Source organism: Rhipicephalus microplus, chromosome 1 (genome assembly GCF_043290135.1).
Source record: "Rhipicephalus microplus isolate Deutch F79 chromosome 1, USDA_Rmic, whole genome shotgun sequence".
Taxonomy (NCBI): domain Eukaryota; kingdom Metazoa; phylum Arthropoda; class Arachnida; order Ixodida; family Ixodidae; genus Rhipicephalus; species Rhipicephalus microplus.
Window position 1 is genome coordinate 153,600,272 of NC_134700.1, and position 19,860 is coordinate 153,620,131.

Below are 19,860 nucleotides of genomic sequence, written 5' to 3' on the forward strand. Positions count from 1 at the left end.
TCAGCTGCTAGCTCTCTATTCCACAACGCTGATTGGCTGCACGTTTTTTGTTCTTTTTTTCTCTACTGCCTTTAGGGCACGTTTTGTTGGCTTTCTTCTACGTACGTAAGAATATTAACTAGAGTTAAAAACAACAATGCCTCTATCGACTTGCTCAAGAGGTGCTGTGTCGGAGATGGTTCTTCGCACAGACCTATCCTTACATAGTGCACCGCTTCACGCGTCGTACACTGTCAACTTCAGTAAGATCTGTAAATTTACTGCCTGGAGACTGTTCACACCCTGTATCACGCACATGCGGATGCCGATTGATAGATAGATATGTGGGGTTTAACGTCCCAAAGCCACCACATGATTGTGAGAGACGCCGTAGTGAAAGGCTCCGGAAATTTCGACCACCTGGGGTTCTTTAACGTGCGCCCAAATCTGAGCACACGGACCTAGAGCATTTTCGCCTTCATCGGAAATGCAGCCGCCGCAGCCGGGATTCGAACCCGCGACCTGCGGGTCGGCAGCCGAGTACCTTAGCTACTAGACCACCGCGGCGGGGCATGCGGATGCCGAAACAACCCGAGTTTCTCGCCCACGGACGATCACAACGTACGAAAAAAAAAAAATGCAGAAGACCTGTGGGAGGCGTTGCTGATGTCGGTAAACCCCGAGGACCAGCTCCGGCTGCTGCAAAAGGCTGATGCGTCGGTGGCTAGCCATGGCTACCTAGAGTGAGGAAGTCATCCACCTCTGGGCGAAGAAAACGCGTGAAGTAGTAAAATAAGGTTTTTTTCTTTCTCCTATATTGCCAAACTTTAGGTCATTTGCGTCGTTGTCGCTTGTGCGTATAGTCACCGCTGGCGAACGGTATGAACGAACGAATGAATGAATGAATGAATGAATGAATAAATGAATGAATGAATGAATGAATGAATGCTGTTGAACTATTCTAAGTGCGCCCTGCTTTAGTTAAAAGACGTGTTTATTTTATCACTAGATTTCAGGTCCAATTTCACAAAGTGGGCTCACCGCGGCAGCGGAAAAAAAACAGAGGGACGCGAGTACGTGAAGAGGAAAGCGAATCAACAAAAAGTTTTTTTTTCGACGAACTCGTCATAGAGTTTTGCTCGAATCGAAAGCTCCCGTTTTAACTTTCTTGCGCGACCGCGCCACCGATGGGCACACACCTCTCCATGGTTGCAGCAGCCGTGCCTAGACTGCCAAGTAACAAGTTCAGTGTGTCCTCGACGTGCAGATTCTGTTTCGTACGGAAAATTTTTGCGCCCAGCTGCAGCGTTGTAGGAGAAGAGATGGAATAGAGTGAATACATTGACGGCTGTACGTGAAGATACTAACCGCTGCCATTATTGAGGCACTGTCTCTGGGGTCGCGTGGTGTTCACGGAAGTGACAGTTCAGCGTGCGAAATTTGGAAACGGTAATTGAAAAACAGTATTGGGAATTTTACGTGTGACAGAAAAGAAGAGGAAAGGCGGGAAGGTTAACCAAGCTTTGGCTTGGTTGGCTAGACTACACTTGGGTTAGGGGAAAAATGAGAATAATAGAGAGGTACAAATAGAGAGAAAAAATGAGTGAGAAAGAAATGGAGGAACAGTTAGCTTAAACAATTACACACCACAAACTCGCTCTGTTAGTTCACAGGCGCTCGTGAAGTTCCGTAGTCCTCAAGAAGCTCAAGAGCGCTTTCGTGGCGAAGCAAATATGCGAAACCGTAGGCCAAGGTACCAGGATCTTCTTTTCTGACAGTAGTCTTGTATCCAGGTGACAGAGCTTGGCTTCCATACCACATCGTTGAGTCTGGTATGACAGGCAGTAGCATATAATTCAGTCAAGCGTCACCTCGGAGGCGCAAAAGTTGCATGCCGCACTGCTTGCCTTACGAGTGAGACACGAATAGGCATTCGAAAATGCCACGCCAAACAACGTGCGACACAGCAAAGTTGCATCGCCTCGTGAGAGTTCGGATGGCAAAGGAAGTTACTCTGTGGGCGACCTTGATATGATTATAGAGTACGCTTTAATGAAGAAGTCCGGAAATTTCGACCATTTTATGTTCTTTGCACCGCAATGGCATCGCACAGTACACGGACCTCTCAAAATTTGAATCCGTCGAAATGCGATTACCCTGGTGGGGGTTGAACCCGAGGCTTTCAGCCGGTTAGATGGAAGACATGTAGAAAGGAGGCAATGTAAAAAGAAGGAAGGAAAGATTAAAAGTACTCCCAGTGGAAGACGGCTCAAGGTGAGACAAACAAGAGCTATAAAATTGAAGAACAGAGCTTTGGGCAAGGTGATATTCTATTGTAGACAAGTGGTTATTATTACAAGTTGGTGATTAGATGTCAATCGCAAGTTTTCCTGCACTTCTATGAAGCACATGAACGAAAAGTAACAAAAATAGAGGCAAACGAAGCCAGGAGGAGTGGTGAACAGAGAAGGAAAGTACAAAAGGAAAAGTAGCATCAAATGCGTGTTGAAAGATAGCAGATCATGAGCAGGCGAGAAAACGAAAAACACTGGCAATAAAAAGAGCACACAAGCGTACACAGTTCGGGCTATGGTTCGGGTATCGCAGGGGGCTTTGCGCGAGGGCCGCCGCGGTCTCTGTGTGGTGTGCTCAATGCGGGACAAAGATGGAAGGGTGCCCATCCAGAGCCGACAGGAAGAGCTCTCCGGCGAGGAAACGTACTGAAAACCCACACAACACATACGCCCGCTACGCACATAGCGCCGCGCGATCTCGTAACACGAGTCTTCGCGTAAGGAAGCACGACCACCAGCGCGGAAGAAAGGAACCAGCCGAGGGAAAAAGGGAAGCAAGCAAAACAAACCGATAGACGTACGCGACGACCTTCAATCTTACTTAAGCCTACCTCTTCTGCCTCGGTGCCGACTTGTATATGGCACCTGACACGGCGCCGCTCCCCACGGCCAGTAGACTTCTTACGGCTCTGTGCGGGTCTACGTCCTGCATACGACCGGGAGCTAAAGGAAACGCATTACGCGCGACGCCGAAAGCGAAGACGAGGCGGCATTATATATATGCCTGGCTGCTGTGCGTGTCGCGTGCGGTTCTTCTCCTGTAATTTGGCTGGCAATCCTGACTGCCGTCGCATGGAATCTCTTGTTCATTCCCACGTCTATACTTTTTCTTGTTGCATGCACCGTTAGTGGAGATGTATGCCTTGCCCCTTTGCGGCGGCGGCCGGAGTCGTTAGCTGACGCCCGCACACTTCGATCATTTGTGCCCGGTCTCGTATTCCACGCATCTTGGCGCCTTTTTCTATAATGCGCTCCAATGAATGAGGCCATAATAGAGGGGACTGTAGTGATGTTCAACCAGATGAAAAGAGCTAAGAAGCTGAAAAACGACAGCTGGCTCGCTGGGGAGCGGGGAGTGAAGCGAAGCTTGGAACGAAGCTCGAGCACCGCGGTGCTAACGATGTGCTACGAGCATGTGCTTTCTTTGGAGGTCTTCCCTCTCTCTCTCTGACCCGGTGATCAGGTGCTGGTATAGAGAGGAAAGCGACCTTCCAGAAATTTCCACAGCATGATGAGGCATATTAAGTCACTGCGGAACGCGTATGGTCGCTGGCTCGTCTCTTATACTTTGCAGGAAGGTCCCCGAGCTCCGTAAGAGTGAAGGAGAAAGGCGACCTGGATCTCCCCTTGATACGGAGCTCTTTCAAAGGTACCGAAGTCACTGAGCGCCTTGAAAATTGCTAACACGTCAGTCGTCTATTTTTAATCAGCGTGTCGCAGGCAGACGCATGAAAGCAGACGAGGTCTGCCTACCGATTGTAGTACACATCGTCACATGATCGCGTACTGTCGTGCATTATGCGGTATGCATCGTTATTTGTCAACAGTTTTCAGTGTAGCCATAGCTTTTGCTTGTCTTGCGTCATTGGCGTCTTATTACTTGTCCGAGCAATTATGCGCTTTAATATAGTGCAATTATTTCACGTGGTTGCGTTGTTTTACGCTAAGGCCTAATATAACTAAGTAGACCTGTTTTCTTGGTACAGAGCGAGCATACCAGGACAGCACAGCCACTGCATTTACGCCAACGTGACACCTTCCATCAACCTTCAATGTATTCGTTTCATTCGCTTGTTTCGCCTGGCTCCACGGATGGTTGTGAAAACTGCAAGTCAAGAGCACACGTGATGACGCTCTCGAGTCTCGGATGAGTTTGGACGCCTCTTGGAGCGGGAACGTCCAGTGTTTGCAACTAGCTATTATCGCCTTGTACACATAACCTCGGGCATCGGCATTTCGAAGGTGGTTTAGCAGCGACGGAATCTTACCTACGGGCGCAAAACGACAGCTCTTATTAACCAACGGCTCGCAGAAGAGCTCGTTAACTTGCGGCACGACACTCCTGGCTTGAACCACACACGGTCGATGTGAGACGTGGCTTTGCGTAGCATGCGCATCACAGGTGAGCTTTCTTGATTGCGCCTTACACCTGTTCGCGCCTGTGAACCTCAGGCACGTCCTTCGCGCAGGAACTGATAGGGTGGTTTGTTTATTAATTCATTCATTTAGGAGGAGGAGGAGGAGGAGGAGGAAGGGAAGAAATGAAAGGCAGGGAGGTCAACCAGACGCACGTCCGGTTTGCTACCCTGCACTGGGGGAAGGGCTTAGGGGATTAAAGGAGAAGAGAGAGAGAAGTGAAGGGCAACGTGTGTGTAGATGTGACCTTGTCCATTGCACGCTTATAAGCGGTCGCGTAGTCCAGTCGTCTTTAGAAAAATTCATTTAGAAAATTGCCTAAGTTGAAGGGACTTAAGACAAATTACCTCTGCCTGACTTCGGTCCCTTCACGCGTACAATTGCTTAGAAGCAGTGGAACATTAATAATAATAATAATAATAATAATAATAATAATAATAATAATGAAAAGATTTCTTTTTTTAAATAAAAAGCAAGGTCGAAGAGTATAAAGCATTGCTTTGACATACATGGTAATATTTGACGTTACCATGAGAAAAAACTAGCCTATAGCAAGATAAAAATGTGCAAAAGTATATAAACCAAAAATACAATAAAGTGTAATACAGAAATAGACATTTGAAAAAAATTGAACGTTATACAAATGCACAAAAAATTACTAAAGATATTTATAACTGACAATGTAATTAATGCACAGGAAATGCATCGGTTAATTCGACGTACAATTTTATGAGTCTCTAGTTTGTTTATTGTACCCTCTCTTCGGCGTCGTCTTGCACGTGTTCTTATAAAAAAAGTGTTTGGCAAAACTTATCGCTTGCTGATGAATCGGGCTAGTAGTAACACGAGAAAAAAAATAACAGCAGCAGTTCTGCTAAAGTTGTAACTGTACTCCACACTGCATAGGAATCAGCGCATGATTCCATCACTTTCAGTCATCTTTAGACCTTGCTTGCTTACTGCAACATTCACTCATTAAGTTTCGGCATTTTTTATTTGCTTCGGTAAGAAATTGCTCTTAATGATATAATACTATGTGTATACGTGTATGGGATGTGTGCTGTATTTCGCGGATCTGTAAGAATTGAATCAATGTCTTGCGGAATTTGTTATCGTGTATTAAATGGTCATAGCTGGTCGTAGCAATGTGGTGAAGGCTGCGCAATTTATATGGTAACTTATTGGTTCATTTAGGAGATTTTCGTTGTATTGAAGCGATAAAAATCTGTTGGACATATTTATGTCGTAGTTTCAATGTAGATAATTCTCGCAGACGTCAGCGTTAATTCACAATAACCACGAGAAATATAGATAAAGAGAGATGAACATGAGAAAGATAGATGTTGACCTGCTGCTAATAACTGGTTTGGAACTCTGCTCAGGGGGAGGGGGATATGATGGGTCGTGAAAAGTACACAGAGGAAGAGAGAGGGAGACGTGGTTACTGATAACATCATTACTTACTAAACAAAATTTCGCAAGTTGTTTTCGAAACCGTATCTTCAGTTCGTGAAACCTAGACAACTTTCTTATCGATGTGCATTTGCCAACCATTAATCGAGAAGCAAGTTAAGCCGGGCTTTCGATTTATATTGAAGACACCGTGATAACAATAATATACGTCACAAATGTACGCTTGTTTATTTTCGCACCAACTTCTCTACGTACGATTTTTGAGCTTTGTTGCCTGTAGTTCGCGCGAGTGTCGCATCCAACTTCTTGTTTAGTTTTCCACGCGTCCGGTGCCTTTCGGAGGTCGTGCTCTACGCTCTCATTAACGCGGTAGAGCTGAATTTGTTAATTAGTGAACGCGCGAAAAGCACGATCCAGACGATGAGTGGCTTTTGCACTTTCGCGGCCGTGTGCGCCAGAATAATGAGCACTTTCAGTACCTACGAACGTCTATCTTTTCGTGCGCGCATGAAAAAAAGAAAAATGGCACAATAAACATCATGATTGAAGGTTTATATGGCCAAGAGGCGCTATAAGAGCGCCTAGGAAGGGTGCTAAATAAAATAAAATACTAAAAAAGTTCTTGCCCGGGAAGCTTGCAAGGCTGTGTGGACGATGGTTTTATCTGCCTAAATGCCTAATGCGAGAGCGCCTGTTAGTGGGAAGGGTAAAACAAACAAGATCTCGCAGGCGAGGCGCGAAGAGCAAGTGGTTTTTGATGAGAGTCGTTTAGCGGGCGATCGCAGGGTTTTAACGAGTTAGCGCATCTCTGCTAGAAAAGAAAAACAACCGCGCTAAGCAATGTTCGCCGCTATAGTTAGTCGAGTGAGACTAAAGCCTGATGGACGTAACATCTCATCGCTGGGATGACTGAAATCGTGGCGAAAATACGGCCAAGTGCATGAACTGTTCTGTAGAGACTAACGAGATTACGCAGGGGGTCGGGAAGCCAGTGGAAAGATTAAAGCCCATCAAAACTCTCCCGCTTGCTGGCTCACTCACTCACTCACTCACTTACTCGCTCACTCACTCACTCACTCACTAACTAACTCACTCGCTAACTCACTCACACTCATTACACTCACTCACTCCACTCACACACTCACTCACACTCATTCACTCCACTCACGCACTCACTGCGCGTTCAATTCGTTTTTGCGGCATTCCAGTGATTCAATGAAACAAAGTGTCGTTTCAGTGACTCGGCATACTGACGGCTACGGAGAAACGCGGTGAGGGAGGCGCTGAGCCAGCGGAGTGGAGTGGTCCGGAAAGAGTAATCAACGCCGGTAGAGGGTCGACAGGCACGAAATGAAGTACGAAGGACCGGATGGCTCATATGATTCTCACGGGATGTTTCGGTCGTTAATGCATCGGCACTGGGCCTTTCGCCTTCCAGGCGTCTCAGCGATAGTGTCAGAGGCCCTCAGAAAATATCTTTCACACTTTTTCAGGTCTTACGGAAGCTCGACGAAGAGAGAGAAAGCGAAATAAGTGAAAGAGCGGGATTTATGAAATCTGGTGCGATATCAACCGAGTTCTCACGAGAAAAGCGATCATCAACGATAAGTAAGCTAGAAAGAGGAAGATAGCAAGCAAGGGATGCTGAGGGGGAGGTGGTTGAGACCAGGGTGATGGGGGGGTGTTGGGCGATGTGTGTGACGTATTGCGCACGGTGCTCTAACGATGAAAAATGCGTTGCCCCGCGCCACGAGTCATACGAGCAACGACATATTGAGCGCTAAGAGACAGGGACAGGAGAGAGTGGACACCACAATGCGCATTGTGGTGTCCACTCTCTCCTGTCCCTGTCTCTTAGCGCTCAATATGTCGTCAAGCTCCCTTTACCAACACGCCCAAAAAATGGCATACGAGCAAGTGGAGAACAAAGTGCCTCAGGGGGGGAGTCGGATAAAGAGGAACAAAACGTGAGCTTGTGCTCGTGCTTCAAGATAGCCGGAAACGAGCCGCAGCAGGAGAACCTCGTACGACTCCGAGTGTGCGGGCGCGGGTTGGTGCGGAATATAGAAAGACGGGAACTAGTCGTAAATGAAGCGCTCGTTCCGCGCCGGCTCCGGTGCGCTCATTAGCAGCTCTCTGCTGCCGCTGACTCCGCCGGAACGACGCGGAATATTACGATTCGCCCACACGGCCACGCGAGGACGTACGTCGTCGGAACGGCGGGGGAGTCGGCCGCCACCGTTTGCACCCGACTCATTTGTCAGTACCTTTTCCTTTTTCAGCCGTCCCTTCATGTACCTGTATATTCCTTGTGCGAGTGGGTCTTTACGCATGTTCTCTTCGGTTTTGTGTACTTCCACGGCCACTGCATGGAAAATCGCGTGGTGCGCTTTTCCGCCTAGCGCTCGTGATAAGTATAAACAAAAATATATCATTCATATTCAAGAGTTCATCTCAGATAATGTTTAGCTGGTAGGTATCTTTCAACAAATTTGCAAAGCTAACTTTTATTTTGTGGGCATCGTGGGCAACATAAGGCACACATAATTTGTGGGCAACATAAGGCGCACTTCTTCCGCGAAGTACAGGTTAATCACGCCTAAATAAGTTATTCTCGCTTAAATGTTCACATCGCCCAGGTGCTTGCTTTTGTACTATTGGCATCAAATGAAACGCAAACCGCGGAGCGCGTGTTTCAAGCATTAGAAACAGTATAGTGTTCGCCGTCCATCACCATTGACAGGCGTGCACATCCGGTTTGGCAGCACAGCGCGATCTCCCTATAGTACGTTATCTCAATTTCCGCTCTTGTTTTCGTGTGGTAATAATCGTGGCCGTGCCAAGCGCTTTTGATTATATCACTCGCATTTCCTTGCTTTTACTTCAGCGCCACAGTGCAATCGGTGTCTAGGCACGATACAAAAAAAAAAAACATAGATAGCTCTAATTGGTTTGTGGTCAATTTTCAAACGATCGTCGTATGTCGTTCGCCAGCGCTGCTTGACCTGCGCCCTTCTTTCAGAGACGCACCCGAAAAGGCTCCAGTTTAACTGAAAATGCCGAGCGTTTCTTTGGAGGAGGAGGAGAGGAGAAAAACTTTATTCAACAGAGGAGTTTGGAGCACGCAGGCTCCCGGGCCCCCGCACGGCCCCTTTGCGCTCAAGCGTTCATTTGGTGGTGGTCCATGACGCTGGCAGCCCGGTCGGCCGCCATGGTCTGCTCAACCGGGTCCTCTGAGCGCAGTAGGGTCTCCCAATCCTCCCAAGTCTTTAGGTGCTCTAGGGCCCGCGGGGGAGGATCCGCCGGGCAGTGAGAAAGGATGTGTATAGCAGAAGCATGAGGTTCAGGGCAAAGGGTACAGGCTGAGGTGAGGAAAAGGGGGTGATAGTGCAATAGAATGAGAGGAGAGGGAAGAGTGTGAGTTTGTAGCTGGCGCCAGAGGGTTGCCTGTCGGTTGCTCAGGGACTTGTGCGGTGGGGGATATAGCTGACGTGCTGCCCTATAGGCCTGAGTCAGCTCGTTGAAAGTGTGCGCGCGGTCCTTCGTGAATCCCAGATCGGAGGCCGCGGGAGTTCTTTGGAAAAGAGAGCGCAGAAAAGGGGAGTGATAGCGCCTACGTGCAACTGATCTTGTGACACGGCTCTTTGACAGTCTTCCCCGAAGAATTTGCGCCGTTGTGGCAGCTGGGGGCGAATTGATTAAGTATTACACTTAAGAGGCAAATAATTTTTCTGTTGGAAACGTTCGCGCCTTCTCTTCGGCGAAGTCTCGCCGAGGAGCATTAATGGACTCGGTGCTAATTTTTGCACATTTCTGCTATCATCTGCAAAAAAAAAAAAATGAATTTTGCAAGTCGACCAGTTCTTTTTTGTTCGTTTCTTTATTGTGATATGCGTTTCAGCTTAGGTGCACCTTCGTTTTCAAATGTAATTATACTTAGATGGCTTCGCAATCGCGACTTGAGGCATCAGTTAGTTTTAACAGTCATGATAATGATTAGTCACATTCGTCCTTTCTTGTATCATGCCCAGACGGCAAAAGCACTGCAATGGTGCAGTAAAGACCAAGCGCCGCAAAGACCATCGCGACTGCCCCCAAGATAGGTTTGTCGATCGAAAGCATGATTGCGGCGCCAGAGCCTGAAACTGCATAAGTGCATCTATCTCGAATCATTTGGTTACAAGCAGCTCTACGCGTGACACTATTTGCGATTCGTTTGGCGTTGATAGCACTGTTTCTTTTGACGAAGCGTGCTACAATACTCGCCTTCGGCTGCTCTTTAACTTCTCATTTTTTTTTCTTCCTTTCAAATAGCACAACTGGAACAAGAGCAGACATATTGTGCTATAGGGGGATTGCGCAGTGCTGCCACACCGGATGTGTGGGCCTGTCTGTGTCGATGACTGGTGGACGGCGCGCACTAAGCCATCGATAAGGCTTGTGCCACGCGCTCCGGCGTTCGCGTTTCATTTGATGCTGATAGTAAATATATCTACATGACCCAACTGGTGGGTTTTCGCGCTTCGTTGGGCGCTTTATCTTGTTTGCCGAACCGTACGCCATTTGCACGCGGGTGGCATAACAAATGTATCACGCTGTGTCTCGTGCTTCTGTATATTTCCTTTGTCATTTTAAGATTGTTATGGAAAGAGCAGAGGCTGATGTCGTACAAGATACCCAAGAAGGTTTAAATAAATTTTGTTTGAGTGGAGGCCACCTATACATACTAATGGGGTGCAGTGAAGCTGTGCTGCGCGTGTGGCGGCCATCTTGCCTTATATGCAAGATGGGGAGCCAAAAGGGGGCCCGCCGCGTCCCTCCGCAGTGGTTTTTACTCACTGGTTAAAGCAAGCGTTGTCAAGAGTAAGAAGTCAAATGGTAGTTAAGAATACAGTCGACTGTATTCTGTTTATTTTGGGGTATTTTTTACGAGCATGCACACCAACGTAGGGTATGTAACGCTGCTTATTTCTTTAAAAGCATACTCGTGAGAGCCGACCTCACTATCTCGGCACTTATTTTCCTGTTTAATTTATTCTTCGTCAGACGTATTCTTATGAAGCGTTCGGCTATTTTTTTTTTTTGCAGGGAATATGAATGTGAGTGTCCCACGCATCAGCCAAAGCACATGCTCATCGAGATACATATCTTCATCAAGGCTTTCGTTGAAAGTCATTACTTTTCTCAAGACAAGCTCAATATCTTGAGTAGTAGTTTTGGCTTTGCATGGACGTGCTTCAAATATGGGTATCCATCTTGCAGTCGACACTATTTCAGCAGCTTCGATCTGCAATTTCTCAATACTATTTCGTTAACTAGGCTCTCTTTGATCCCGCCATTGAATCAATTTAGAAGTATACACTAGGGACATCAGTGGTGAGTTAAAGTCAACGAGCATATATGCACATGAAGTCTGTCATCAAGCATTCTATATATCTAGAGTCATAATATCCAAGTATGGTAGTGGCCCAGAATCCCAACATGTTTCCTCATTTGTATGTTTTCTCATTTGTTATCAACAATTGATGTACTGTAGGGAGTGTCTGTGCAGAATTAGGCTAGCTTTTTTGAGACAGTGACTCTTTAATCGAGCTTTTTTCTTTTCACGAAACTGTGCGCCGTTCTTGTTTAATGCGCTCTGCTGACAGTGCTCGATATTTAACTTCGAGCGTATTCATCAAGTCACCCTGTCATCGAGATGGTTTCCATTCATCCGGTCATCTTTACTCTTGAGGACGGAATGTTCAACAGCACGCGCCGATGTGCATCAAACATTTGGGTCCTTAAGAAAAATGCTAGAAAAAAAAAGGACCGTGAGATAAGTGAAGACAGGTTGCGAGGTGTCAACATGTGTGACGGTATTCAAAATTTTCGTCAAGCTCAAAATATAGCTACTCACAACTGAAACAATATCTCAGAGCACCATTTCGCTTCATTTACGTAGCCTAAAGAAAGGCATGATGAATTCATTAAAATGTCTGGACGCCATAATGTGGGAGAACCTCTGGAACATCTGTGCGGCAGCAGTGGCTTGCGGCGTGCGGCTTCACCTGAGGGGCGCCTCCGCCACTCCAGCGTACCCATAGCATACACACACACAGACACAATGAAAAGCTGAGCAGGCATTTCTTTAAAGTGTACATCATCATCATCATCACCATCACCATCATCATCATTATCAGCCTGACTACGTCCACTGTAGGACAAAGGCCTCTCCCATGCTCCACCAGTTAACTCGGTCTTGTGCTTGCTGCTGCCAATTTGTACCCGCAAACTTCTTAATCTCATCTGCCCACCTAACCTTCTGTCTCCCCCTAACTGGCTTGCCTTCTCTGGGGATCCAGTTTATTACCCTTAATGACCAGTGGTTATCCTGTCTACGTGCTACATGCCCGGCCCACGCCCATTTCCTCTTCTTGATTTCAACTATGATATCCTTAACTCCCGTTTGTTCTCTAATCCACTTTGCTCTCTTCTTGTCTCTTAAGGTTACACCTACCATTTTTCTTTCTATTTTTCGCTGCGTCATTTTAAATTTAAGCTGAACCCTCTTTGTAAGTCTGCAGGTTTCTGCTCCGTAGCTAAGTACCGGCAAGACACAGTAATATACCTTCTTCTTGACGGATAGTGGCAATCTACGTGTCATAATTTAAGAGTGCTTGCCAAATGTGCTCCACCCCATTCTTGTTCTTCTAGTTACCTCAATCTCGTGGTTCGGCTCCGCGGCTATTACCTGCTCTAAATAGACTACGAGACATAGCATATTACAACTTGAAGTGCACTATTACCTATCTCGAAGCGCTGCTCTCTTCCGAGGTTGTGCTACATTACTTTCGTTCTCTGCAGATTAATTTCAAGACCCACCTTTCTGCTCTCGTTGTCTAACTGCGTAATCATGAGTTGCAATACGTCCCCCGAGTTACGAGTTGTACTTGCACAAGTGTACACTTGTTGCTTACTGCACAGTCTGGCCCTGTACTGTAAGCAAATAGCGCTTCTTCTCATGCAGCAGAATTGGTTTCGCTGAATTTATCCACCAGAAACGCTGATCATGAGCCACGTTGTAGCAATGAATGACTACGGAATAATTGGCCGCACACCGCGTATTTAGTTTAAAAGCAAACTCCTAACTCATGAACTGCATATATGTAGCGCTAAACCGTAGCAAGTTCCCTATATTTTGGTGGGTATACAGTACGCAAATGTTATGAGGAAAAACAACGCGGAAACAGACGGGACGGCGGTAGGTATAATACAACACAAGCGGTGACTCTCAGCAAGTTGAGAGTCAGTGCTTGTGTTGTCTGAAACCTACTTTTGTACCGTCCGTTTGTGTGCTGTTGTTTCTAATTATGTATCACCAGCTATAGCCCGATTATCTGTTTTGTTTCAGTAAACGAATGGTGAAGTCAACAGGTGTCTGACAATGATTTCACGGAATCCTGGGAGGGCGATGCATGGTAGGTAAGCAAAAGTGGGGGATAGGGGAGGGGAAGCTTTCCTGCCTCCATCAAAATCAATCCAGTCGACCATATTCTCGGGCAACTTTTTTTTTCCTGATGCCATAGAAAGATTCTCATTCGAACGATTAGACCTTGGCCCCCTCATAGCGAGAAAAAAATCTTGGCTACATGCCTGGGGCATTGTGAAATATTGGTGTTATATTAAAAACAATAAAAGAAAGAGTGTTAAGCTCAGTTTATAAAGGGGTTTGGGGGGGGGGCTTGTATAAATGTTTGATATATGATACAGTAATCTATTATTCTTTCTCAATTGACGTATGAAGAAACTAACTGGATTCTCAGAGAAGGCAAGTGGGTTAGGGGGAGACAGAAGGTTTGGTGGGCAGATGAGATCAAGAAGTTTGCGGGTATAAATTGGCAGCAGCAAGCACAGGACCAAGTTGACTGGCGGAACATGGGAGAGGCATTTGTCCTGTAGTGGACGTAGTCAGGCCGATGATGATGATGATGATGATGATGATGATGATGATGATTCTTTCTTGAAGTGTCGAAAAGCACGCACATTTTTTTTTCAGTCAAGTTATTGAAAGTGTTGATGGTAGCGCAAGCGTAATGACAGAGACAACAGAAAAGGCACACATTTTTTATCCGTTGTTAGAGTTTATATGCGTGGGTGATCTTCCACTTCGCCTACATCGAAAAGTGCTCGAAGTGATTGTGAATCGTACCCACGACCTCCTTGGCAGTGCTATGGCATGGTCATTGTCTTACATATCAACCTGTCTGAGTGTACAGACTGTGTAGCAGTTTACCCGCATTTATTAAACCTAACTATAGGATACGCATTCGCAGAATCCCGAGCTGTTCAAATAGAATGCGTCACGCAACAAGGCCACGCTGCTACCCTCATCGACGTCACATTCTTTGTCATCAAAGTACACTGGTGTAGGCATGCTTATTCTGAAATCGTCGTATAGCCTACTTTGAAACTATTGCACTGTTATTAAGAAAAAGAAAACAACTGCAACTGCAAAACAACTGCACTGCTATTAACGCTTCTCAAGTATCATGCAGCTTTACAATATTACAAGATTATTTGCGTGATTTTCTATTAAATTTTGTGTCACTACCACCAAATAAACAACGAATTTGCGCAAAAGCGAGTTATGGGTGGTTAATGTTGTCAACGAAAACGAAAAGAAAAAAAAAGAGAGTACAGAGGTAGTTCATCCGTATAATGAATGAGGGCAGAACGCTGATGACAAAAAAAAAACTGTGCGATAGAAGAAGGCAACAAACAGCAAGGATGGAAATCGAACAGAAAGGGGGGAAAGAGTGATTACGTGCTGGAAATTAAACCCATCAGAGGAGCTCAGGGTAGCGAGATCGCTCTCTCTCTCTGGCAATCTCCTCTCCCAGCATCGTGTTCTGCTGAGCTCCCTCTGCGGCGAATGCTTACACGTGTTCTCAGTGGCGCGAAAAGTAATTTCGCTTCTCATTTCGCGGAAGGGCCGAACGAGCTGCGTAATCGCGCCAGGTCCTGTGGAAGTGTCTCGGGCCCGAATGAAAAGATAGTCAGAAGGCTGGGGAAAAAATAAAAAGAAAAGACAGTACCCGTGCAGCTTAAGAATTTTTTTCTTCTTGTCTTAGCAGCCGGAGAAGAAATAATTATTGTCGCGCATACTAAAACCAAGGACTTGAATGAGGCTAATGAGCGAGTGCCATGTATGCGGGAGCGATATTTCCTAAAGACGCTTCTTCTTCTTCTTCTTCTTCTTCTTCTTCTTCTTCTTCTTCTTCTTCTTCTTCTTCTTCTTCTTCTTCTTCTTCTTCTTCTTCTTCTTCTTCTTCTTCTTCTTCTTCTTCTTCTTCTTCTTCTTCTTCTTCTTCTTCTTCTTCTTCTTCTTCTTCTTCTTCTTCTTCTTCTTCTTCTTCTTCTTCTTCTTCTTCTTCTTCTTCTTCTTCTTCTTCTTCTTCTTCTTCTTCTTCTTCATCTTCTTCATCTTCTTCATCTTCTTCATCATCTTCTTCTTCTTCTTCTTCTTCTTCTTACCATCATCATCATCATTTCCCGAAATGTTATACCCGAATTTCTTTCGTCAAAACAGAAGCGAGTGAGTTGACACGGGATCTTGGGTTTTTCGTAAAATGCGGAAATAGAGCACGATGTTCTGCGACATGAAAGTCATTTACATTTTTTTCGTTGTCAATGAATTTGACTAGAAACGCACAAACCTCGCTGTGTTTAGCGATATTATGCCTTTAATATTTAGCACTTGAAGAGACGCTTTGCTGTAAGAACGTTTATATCGTTAAAGCGACCCGTAGATTGAAAAATTCAGGAAAATGAAGTATGCTTGTTTCGGTTGTTTACGAAAACAGTTGTGTTTCTTTCAGGCTTTAGCTGTTAATGCATAAAGTAACTCGATATAACTTCTGCAATATAATTCTCATAGTTCTACAATGCAGTTGGGAGAGGAATTGCGTTTCAGAATTCTGCTTGATGTAATTGCCTTAGGCAACCAGAAGGGATGACGCGAGGATTTCTTTTGCTAGAGGGGAGGGGGAAGGAACCCACATCAACTGAGTTCCTTCATGGGGGCAGGGAAGCTAGGAACATATGCGTTGTGTTTTGAGTATGCTTCCTCTTGGGAAAGCACCCCCTATAATTTGGCACGTTTCGCTGTTAGGTGCCACTGTGCATTGAGCTGCGCAGCAAAGAGCGCGTTGGCATGTTTTTAGATCCTAGGTAGCGCAGCAGTGGAACTTCCGGTCCTCCTGAGCTAACCAATACGTGTCTTTAATACAAACACATGAACTGGAATGGAAACACTATTTGAGTTCTTCGAATCTGCCATCGCGTGTGCCTGTTTTGTCCGCAATTCACCCTACGTACCCACGTACCACAATCACCATTAACTTTGATGCAATATCTGTCTACGGCTTCGTAATCGCTATGACAGTAGCAAACGCGTCAACGCGACAAAAAATTAAAAAAAATGATTTGTTGTCAAACACGCTAATATTGTACGCACGAAGCTATCCTTGGAGTTATGATGTTCTTCACATGTTCATAATAGAGACAAGCCTACGTGACTACCCCCTAACGTTCTCTCAAGCTCGCCTCGGCGTGCATTACCATGCCCCAAAATAATTCACGCCGGTTCATGATGAATAAAAGCCCAGACGTCTCAGTATATATGTCATCATTCTTGCATTTTGTATATATATATATATATATATATATATATATATATATATATATATATATATATATATATATATATATATATATAGAAGGGAAAGACGTGTATACTTGAGGGCTCGTTTTTCCGTGTTTTGACGCAATAATAATGAAATCTAACAGACAATAATGCTAAGGAAAGTATATGGGGAGGTTATTAGAACGAATTGTAAAGTAAATGTGAAGAAAGAAAAGTGGGTGAAAAGATAACTTGCCGTGGGCAGGAACTGAACTTTTCTTTCTTTACATTTACCTTACAATTCGGTCTAATAACCTCTTCATATACTTTCCTTAGCATTCTTGTTTGTTAGATTTCACACACACACACACACACACACACACACACACACACACACACACACACATATATATATATATATATATATATATATATATATATATATATATATATATATATATATATATGGGAAAGAGGTGTATACCTAAGGGCTCGTTTTCCGTGTTTTTACACAATATTAATGAGATCTAACAAACAATAATGCCAAGGATTGTATAGGGGAAGTTATTAGAACAAATGTAATGTAAATAAGAAACAAAAGTGAGTGAAAAAATACGCAGCCGTGAGCTGGAATCGAACCTACGACCTTTGAATAACGCGTTCGATGCTCTAACCACTAAGCTATCACAGCGGCCTTCCCCCAACCCACTTTTTGGGGTTTATATGAGAATTTAAACGTGGGATTGTCAGTCAGCGCCCAATTGCGACCATATATATATATATATATATATATATATATATATATATATATATATATGGTCGCATTTCTTTTTTTTTTTCGCATTAAAAACTTGAAATCAGGCCAACCCTTTTGAAGACTTGAAGACGTTGCCAATTCCGCTCTGAACAACTCTACCACGGCGACTTGAGAGGAGGCAGGCGCTCTACGTGGGGAAATAACTATATGCTAATGACAATGAAAAGAACACAGTACGTCTTCCGAAAAACAAACAAAGAAGTTAATATCAGAAAGAGAGCGATGCGCTTAGGGAGACGTAAGAGCGGAAAAAGTCGAGACGTGAATACGCCAAAAGACATCGAAACACGCGCACACACTAAAAAGCCGGGTCGTTTGCTGCCGTAGTCGGCTGCACACAACGAGTTCACGGTAGGGAAGGGTCAGAAAGTGTGCGGAGAAGAAAAAAAAAATGTTGAAGACGGTCGGCAGCGTTGGGAAACAAGGGACTGCGCTGAGGCGTTAAATCGAATTATCGCTCTTTCGCGGCGTGCCCAGGGACCGCGGGTTGTCGCGTTGGTTGGCGGCGCATGAGGCGGCGCTTCTCTGCAAGCGGTGACCGAGCAAGGCTTCGAAGGGCCCCAGAGGAGGGTACACGCTGATAGAGGGAATGTGCATCGTTCGAGGGTTCGGGGTGGTGTGGAGGAGCGAGACTTGAAAAGGTGGGAGAGGGTGGGGTAAATTGGCCGATTGAACGCAGCTGTGGTGGTGGTGGCCGTGTAACTGCTTCATGGCTGTGAATAGGGAGAGAGAAGAGCCTCTGCGGTGCCTCGAAGGAAGAAAAACCAAGTATAAGCAAAGGCCCGGAAAAGTCAAATAAACGAGGCGAGCAAGTCGCGCTCGTTGGACTGTCGCCAGCCAGAGCCGGAGGAGTGAACTGTCGAGGAAGTCATTTTTCACCGTTAACCGCGTTAAACGCCCCGATTCATTGAAGCGATGTTCGTCGGCGATAGCCGGTGGTTTATACGTGCTATATCGCCCAAAGAAGCGACCAAGTGCCGGCGAAAAATTCGGAAGACCTTTCGCTGCCCGGTGTGGTTTGCCATTGTCGCCGCGCGAACACTCGTGGCTGTCGTGCCCGTGGGTAGCCTTTCATGCGTCGCGCTCATTTTTCTGCCTATCTATAAACGAAGGCTTCGCGCTTGCCAAGTCTTAGAGCGTAGTTTATATCGTCAACGCCGCCCTCCTCTTCGCTTGTCGAGTGAAATATAGTTTTTTAACAAAAACGGGACTGACTCAATGGAGTTTTAATTCATAGCTTGATACGCTCGCACAGCTCGGTTTCCTTAAAATGCAGACACTTCAAAGAGCGCGGGCGTCTTTGTTAATCTTCACTTTTCTCGGCGAAAGTAGGAAGAAGGTATTGCGAGGAGGAAACTGCGCTGCTTCAGGCAATGGAGCAGAACCTCGGCAGCCGTATCCGATGGCCTTAGGTTCACTTTAGTCTCGTAAGAGTGTTGGCGCTACCGAGAGAAACAGAAGTAATCGTTTCATACAGTTCTCCCCATTGCAATCGCATGAGTGGGATGACGTCAAAAGTCTGAACGAGATTATGGTTGGGTGACGGAACTGCAGTATGCCGGCTTATGTAATGCTTCCGCATCAAGTTTACGTTTTGCGCTTTTTATGGCTGGTATGAAAAGTGATGACTTACCGTTCCATGAATCGGCTAACTCAACGCAATTCGTTACTTGACTCGATTGCTCAGCTCTCAATGTAACTACGATATATGAGAATTATTAAACGCTCAGAATGCCTATTTAACTGCTCCGACGGCGTGCTGATAATGCTAGAGGCCCATGTGCACGATAAGGAACACCAGATGGTCGAAATTTCGGAAGCCCTCCATAACGGCGTACCTCAAAATCACGTAGTGGTTCTGGTGTGTAAAACTGCAGATACAATTATTACTGCAAGGCCAGCGTCGCCTGCAGCGCCACCACACCATGCAAGACAAATTAACTTACATATTCATTCAACATGGTACATATCTCTTATAGCCATATTGCAGGGAGACAACGTCAAGCTATTATCATATTCAGTACAATAATGCCCTCGCTGTCTTCGAGTATTCAGCGGCATAGCGTGACAGCTATGAGCCTGCAGCTTCGGGTATTCGAGCACTCGGCCTTAACAATAGACGCATGTTCTTTCTTTCTTTTTATATTGTGCTTCAGCTTCGCGTTCCGAGGTGCGGCTGGCGTCGATCAAGACGCGGCGTCCCTAATTAGGGAAAGTCTTGGTCCACCGCCCGCTAACAAGGCGGCAGAGAAACTGCGAGCCAGGAGAGTGGCTTATAAAAGAGCACACGGGGAAGCACACTGCGCTCTGCGGGGCTATACGGCCTGTGTGCCAATCATCTAGAGAGCTTCGTTGCTGCGCGGTCCGCCAGCAGTTAGGTGCATTTCTGACAAAGTCTGATTCGGGAATAAAGGCTTACCTTCGCAGCTATGTGGACGTATCGTACTGCGTGCCAGCTAGAGTAACGACGTAGCCGACTTTCTTTTCTGTCAGAA

The 19,860-nt window shown here is 45.7% G+C and overlaps 1 protein-coding gene and 1 long non-coding RNA gene across 7 annotated transcripts in view; both read left to right on the plus strand.

The window, feature by feature from the left end:
• CASK (peripheral plasma membrane protein CASK) overlaps nt 1–19,860 on the plus strand; it is an 822,681-nt gene that overhangs the window by 142,777 nt on the left and 660,044 nt on the right. The gene's annotated exons all lie outside the window — the stretch shown is intronic.
• LOC142801009 (uncharacterized) overlaps nt 13,204–19,860 on the plus strand; it is a 79,579-nt gene continuing 72,922 nt past the window's right edge. The window contains exon 1 of the long non-coding RNA XR_012893931.1: nt 13,204–13,342. This is a non-coding gene — a long non-coding RNA (uncharacterized LOC142801009). The remainder of the gene's footprint in view (nt 13,343–19,860) is intronic.